Here is a 7379-nt window from a genome sequence, read left to right as displayed (position 1 = left end):
CAGCATTTCACCTGCGGTAACATATCATTAATCTCTCCATAGAACAGGGCAAGGTACCTTCTGACCTTCTGTGCTAGAGTCATATCCCTCCATAAGAATGGAAAAACATCTGAAAAGTGTAACTACTACAGACCAATTTCAGTTTTAAGTGTTCTATCCAATTTTAACCGGTCACAATATTTTATTCGAACTTCAGTCAGGTTTTAGACAATCCCACTCTACGGAAACATGCCGCCTCTATTTAATGGACCGCATCAGAAAAGAGGTTGACACAGGCCACTTTTGTGGAATGGTCTTGCTTCCTCCAAAAGGCCTTTGATACGGTCGACTATGGCATCCTGCTAATGAAATTAAAGGTCATAGGCTTCAGCAGGATGTCAATTGAATGGGTAAACTCCTACCTTTCGGGAAGGACCAAAATGGTAAATATAAATCGTACCTTTTCCTCCCCCAAGAATGTTAGCTGTGGGGTCCCTCAAGGGAGTGCTGGGGCCACTCTTTTTTTATTATATATTAATGATGTGAAATCTGCCTGTATGTCTGACCTGTTTTTATACGCCGATGATTCTGCCATTCTTGTGTCTCACAAAGACCTAGGAGAGGTAGAGAAGACCTTAAGTAAGGAGCTTCGGAGTGTGGGAACATGGCTGGCCGACAATAAGCTGTCTCTCCACCTTGGGAAAACTGAGGCCATACTTTTTGGATCTAAAATTAAGCTGCAAAGGTCCCCAGGGCTGAAGATCCAGGTAGGAGAGTCGGTCATTGCTGGTAATGATTCGGTAGTGTATTTAGGATGCACCTTGGACGAATGTCTCACAGGGGAGGCTATGGCCTTGAAAGCCCTGGCTAAAATAAGCCAAAGGACCAAATTCCTAGCACGTAGGTCGCTTTCACATATAGTTTTGGTGGACTCTGTGCGGTTCTGGTGGTGAAGTTGCAACATTGTTGCATTCTTCATTTGGTTCGCCTGCGTTCACATAGAAATCTGTCAGCGCACCGAACCTTCTGAACAATGTCACACGGTCGAAAAGGGCGCTTGTCTATTGGACAGTGGAAATGTGTGTGTGGCTGCGAGCCCGTGTGTGCGCGCGCGCGCGCGTGTGTCTGTGTGTGGACTGCGATGAGTGCCCACAAGTAGCTGTTTTATTAATAATATAATAAGCCGCGTTTTTTTCTTCCTTCTTCCCAAGATGCACAGATATATAGATATATAGTTAGAGAGATAGATGCAGTGTGCTTGTTTTGCAGTGAATGAATGCTGCGAGCAGTGGTAAGGTAATAATAGTATTGACGTGGCATTGATCCATTGATCCAATGCCGTGCGCCTCGGTAATAATAATCACTTCCTATATTTAGTTCGCGTTTGGTCCGATGAAGCGAACCGAGACCGACGTTTTCAGGCGGACCAGAGTTCGCCTGTTTGGTCCGCGAACCGAGTTCGACACGCATTCACACAAACCCGAAAAACCGGACTATCGAATTCTGGTCCGAAAGTCCGGACCAAACAGCCCCTGTGTGAAAGCGACCTAAGTCTGAGATGTTGGATAGTAAAACACTTAGGATGTTGTCAGGTGCCCTGATCCAGAGTAATTTTGACTAGGCTGCCCCCTTCTGGTACAGTAGTGCACCCCAGAAAATAAAAATAAATATTTCAGACTGCCCAAAACAAAATGATTAGAGTAGTGATGAAGCTTCCTACCCGCACTCATCTGGATGTAGCCATATTTAAACAACTTAACTGGCTCCCAGTGGAAAAACGGGTTATTCAAATTAAGTTGGGCCTTACCCATAAAATAATGTACAATAGGGTCCCCTCATATCTATCAAATTATTTTATGTGCTTTAGGGACACCCACTCCTATGCAACCAGGGGCAGTTTAACTGACATCAAACTTTGCAATTTCAGGAGCTTAATGGGGGAAAATACCTTTCGGTACTCTGCAGCCTGTGAGTGGAATAAACTGCCAGTGTCCATAAAAATGATTGTCTCAGAAAGAAATTTAAAAAAAGATATGAAGAAATGGCTTAGTCACGCAGGATGATGATATATGGGGGTGTGCTGTAGACTTTGTGTTTGTTTGTGTCATTGCATTTTTTGTATTCATATTTACATTTTCACAATTCTTGGAAATTGTATTTGTCTTATTTGTGCATGGTGCATACTAGTCATCTTGTCCATTGTCCATTGTGAGGACCACAATGGAAATAAACCGTAAGGTTTTATTGTGTTTTAATCCTCAGCGATTTTAGATTATATGTGATGGCTGTACATGTTGTGTACCGGTATTGTATGTAATTTTGATTGTCAAATAAATTCAATCAATCAACAGTTCAAAGTCGTCTTTACCTTCTCTGTTTGGTATCCACAGTTTAAAACTTGATAGTCTTCCCTCCTGTTTTATACCCACTTTGACCCTTCGAACCTCCCACTCAGGGCAAACCTCCCTCTCAGGGTGCAGTTCTAGGCCTGAGTCCTACAGTTTTAAAGCCCGACAGTCTCTCGCTTGATACCCACAGTTTAATACCTGACAGTTTTGAACCTGTAATAAAAAGCAATAGACAGAGTAAAATAATACAGTGCAATAAAATAGTAGAATAGAATAGATAGTAAAATTATGCAATAGAATGGACAGAGTAAAATAGTGCTACAGTACTACAATCAACAGCGGAGTGTATTAGAAGGCTATGATGAAGAGGTACGTTTTTAGCTTATTTTTTAAAATGTTAAGAGATCTAGCTTCCCTAATGTCCATAGGTAGTGTGTTCCATAACTTCCATAACTAACAGTATACACACAGACACACAGTACACACACAGACGTACAGTATACACACAGACATACAGTACACACAGACATACAGTACACACAGATGTACACACACAGACATACAGTACACACACAGACACACAGTACACACACAGATGTACAGTACACACACAGACGTACAGTATACACACAGACGTACAGTATACACACAGACGTACAGTACAGACACACAGTATACACACAGACGTACAGTATACACACAGACGTACAGTACACACAGACATACAGTACACACATACGTACAGTACACACATACATACAGTAAACACACATACATACAGTACACACAGACGTACAGTATACACACAGACATACAGTACACACAGCCATACAGTATACACACAGACGTACAGTACACACAGACGTACAGTACACACACAGATGTACAGTACACACAGACACACAGTACACACACAGACGTACAGTATACACACAGACATACACCTTATGATCACAGAGTGTCCACCTATATTAACAGGTCAGCAATGGAAGTCCTGGCAGGGGCACTGATCCAATGTCATTATGACTATGCATGCTCCTCCTGGTACACTGGCATCACAGTAGCACTGAAAGGTAGGCTACAGACAGCTCAGAACAAATTAGTGAGAATGATTTTAAAACTCCATCCCAGGACTCACCTTACACAGACACATTTTAACAGCCTCAAATGGCTCAGGGTTGAGGAGAGGGTCTCTCAAATAAAACTCAACATAACACATAGGATACTCGGGAATACTGTCCCTCAGTACCTCAGTGGATATTTTAACATGGTAAGGGATGTACACGGACACGCCACCAGGGGGAGCCCAACAGACATCGTCCCAGTGAGGTGCAATAGGAAAATAGGCCAAAACGCATTCCTATATTCAGCAGCAGTACAATGGAATAGCCTACCAATGGAGTTGAAGACCATAAGCCCCTTCTCCACTTTTAAATTCGCTATAAAGAGGTGGATCATAAGTAGCAGAAGCTGGGAGTAGTGAACAAAGGTTTTTTAATATGAGTTGTTCCTTCTTATCCTTTTATTCTTTTTATTCTTTTATTGTCTATAAAATGGAATATTATTGTATGTATTTTCTTGTTTTTATACCACACATCCTGACATACAGACACTACAAACACCCACGTTCACACACCAGTACATAAATCCACTGACACCAATGATGAAGGACCACAATGGAAACAAGCCTATGGCTTTATTGTGTTTTATGAAATCCTATTGGTAAATGGAGAAAATGTATACCTGTTTCATATTGTGATCAAATGTATATGTGTGATTTTCCATTCTAAACCAATAAACTATTCAATCAATCAATCAATCAATCAGTACACACACAGCCATACAGTATACACACAGACGTACAGTACACACACAGATGTACAGTACACACAGACACACAGTACACACACAGACGTACAGTATACACACAGACGCACAGTACACACAGACGTACAGTACACACAGACGTACAGTACACACAGATGTACAGTACACACAGACACACAGTACACACACAGACACACAGTACACACACAGACATACAGTATACACACAGACGTACAGTACACACAGACGTACAGTATACACACATACATACAGTATACACACAGATGTACAGTACACACAGACGTACAGTACACACACAGATGTACAGTACACACACAGACGTACAGTACACACACAGACCTATAGTATACACACAGACGTACAGTACACACACAGACGTACACACATACGTACAGTATACACACAGATGTACAGTACACACAGATGTACAGTATACACACATATGTACAGTACACACAGACGTACAGTATATACACAGACATACAGTATACACACAGACATACAGTATACACAGACATACAGTACACACAGATGTACAGTACACACACAGACGTACAGTACACACACAGACGTACAGTACACACACAGACGTACAGTACACACACAGACGTACAGTACACACACATACCTATAGTATACACACAGACGTACACACAGACGTACAGTACACACACATACGTACACACAGACATACAGTACACACATATGTACAGTATACACACAGACGTACAGTACACACACAGACATATAGTATACACACATACGTACACACAGACATACAGTACACACACAGACGTACACACAGCCGTACAGTACACACACAGACATACAGTACACACACATGTACAGTACACACACAGATGTACAGTACACACAGCCATACACACAGACGTACAGTACACACACATGTACAGTACACACACAGATGTACAGTACACACAGCCGTACACACAGACGTACAGTACACACACAGACATACAGTACACACACAGAGTCGTACAGTACACACACAGACATACAGTATAAAACCCCTCCCACCCACCCACCCCCTCCTAATGTACAGTTCCCTCCCCCTCATATGTATATATTTACTGTTAGGATCTGTTTAACAGTACTGTATATGTGCATATCTTGTATGTCACAAATGTAACAGTATACTGTATATCTGTATGTCATAAATGTCATGATTAGATTAGATGAGTAGATTCGATTTGTATATCTGTATATGTATGTTGTGTATGTCATAAATGTCATTATGAATTGAAAATGGGGGACCCTGATGTAAACAAGACGAAAGTCTTTCTCTGGTCTGCATCCCCTTACCAATTGTGTGTATTGAGTTGTACTGTACTGTACTGTACCCATTCTGCAATCTGTTAATTAAAGTTTTCAATCAATTCAATCAATCTGTAGTATCCTCTATGCGTGAAAGGCCGAAAGGCCTAATATAGAAGAATAATAGGACATGTATGGACATAGGACATACGGACACGTATATAATGCTATCGAGTTCAGTGTTATTATTGGGGTGATTTATGTCTCATAGTGTGTTGTATCCTACTGTAGCCTATTGTATTGACATTTATTGTGGGAAAAAAAGAAAAGAAAATGTATTCAGACCGGAAGTCTTGACTCTTATTTCAGCTGGCTTGACGCGGCACCTCCCCAGCCAGTGCGCACCTCCTGTCTCCTCCATCCATCCATCCATGCAGCCTGACTAATGTATCCAGCCTGCTTCACTCCTGACTCATCGTTAAAAGGCGGTCAGAGAAGAAGGGACACAGCTCTCTCTCCTTGTCTTTTCTAAACGCACGGTCCAACACGCGCACGGTCCAACAACACGGTCCAACAACACGCAGACGCGCCTCTTCACCGATTGTTTTTCGCACCGCGGACCTGAGCGCGTCATGTCGGAGCAGGGAGCGATGAGGAGGCTGACCTTCAAACCGAGAGAAATGGACATTTCTCGCATTCATTAGCTTGTTCCCGTTCTCTCCCGCAGAGCGACAGTGCGGGTATTCCATCTATATTCCAGCAGTATTTATTCTATTATATGATATCTATAGAGTATATTGACGGTGCACGTTCATTCATCTACTGCGTATAGCCTACAGAATGGCGAAGGCAGCCCATCCAACGTCCGTGTTAATAGGTGAGTCACTCTGGTGTATTATTTTGTGTCTATTAAGTGTTATTATCGGCTACCATCTTGTGACGTGCACAGATTGGCCATTATATATTATTATACACGGCGGCTATCAAAATGGCTTTTGGATTTATATACCTACTTACAAATCAATTGGAGCAGGTTTGTTTTTGCTTTCCCATCAGCTGTTTGTGGACCTATTATTAATGTAGATTGAATGCACGGTAGGTATAATCAGATGTCTTTAAAGCAGAGAATGACTGTAGAGATTGTTTATGTTGAGTCAAATGGACCAATAACAATCAAGCCTTGAGGCCTTTATTAGCTGGAGAACTTGCAGTGTCACAAACACAGGTCCAGCTCGGTCTAGAATCCTACTAAAAGTTTTGCTTTCAAACTGAATACTGTAGCCAACTTATATTTATATTTAAAAATACATCTTTTAAAGACGGCTTTGCTTTATTATAGATAAACAATGGAGAGATGGGGATGAGACTCCTTCTATAACTACTTAATACACCAGCATATTATAACCCATATAACTCTATAACTCTGGTTGATAGCATGAAATCCTTCTGTATACCTACCGAATACCGATACACATGAATATAACCCATAACTCTGTATGATAGCATAATAATGCTGTAAATGCCTTAGTTTTACCGTATCCACTTCTGTCTGTACATACCTACATAAAACCCTTGTTACATATCTGTAGATCCTATATATGTTCATATCACTTATACCTACTCTTATTAGTTATACTGCTGGCCAGTATGACTTACTACCATAGTGTCTAAATACCTGTATCACTCACTGTACATATTAATACTACAACTCTGTACATACATACATCTGAGATTAGCACTATTACCCAGTAGTACTCTTTATATATATTTTATACCCAGTTTATTCACCTGTACATTGTATATTACTATTGCACTTTACTGTTACATTTGCACTCTGGTTGGATGCCAAACCTCTTTTCGTTGTACTGTACTTGTGCTGCATGATGACAATACATTTTAATGTAATGTAATCTAAAAGATGACAGTAAA

Source organism: Notolepis coatsorum, assembly GCF_963971535.1.
Source record: "Notolepis coatsorum genome assembly, chromosome: 8".
NCBI lineage: Eukaryota > Metazoa > Chordata > Actinopteri > Aulopiformes > Paralepididae > Notolepis > Notolepis coatsorum.
This window is presented reverse-complemented; position numbering follows the sequence as displayed.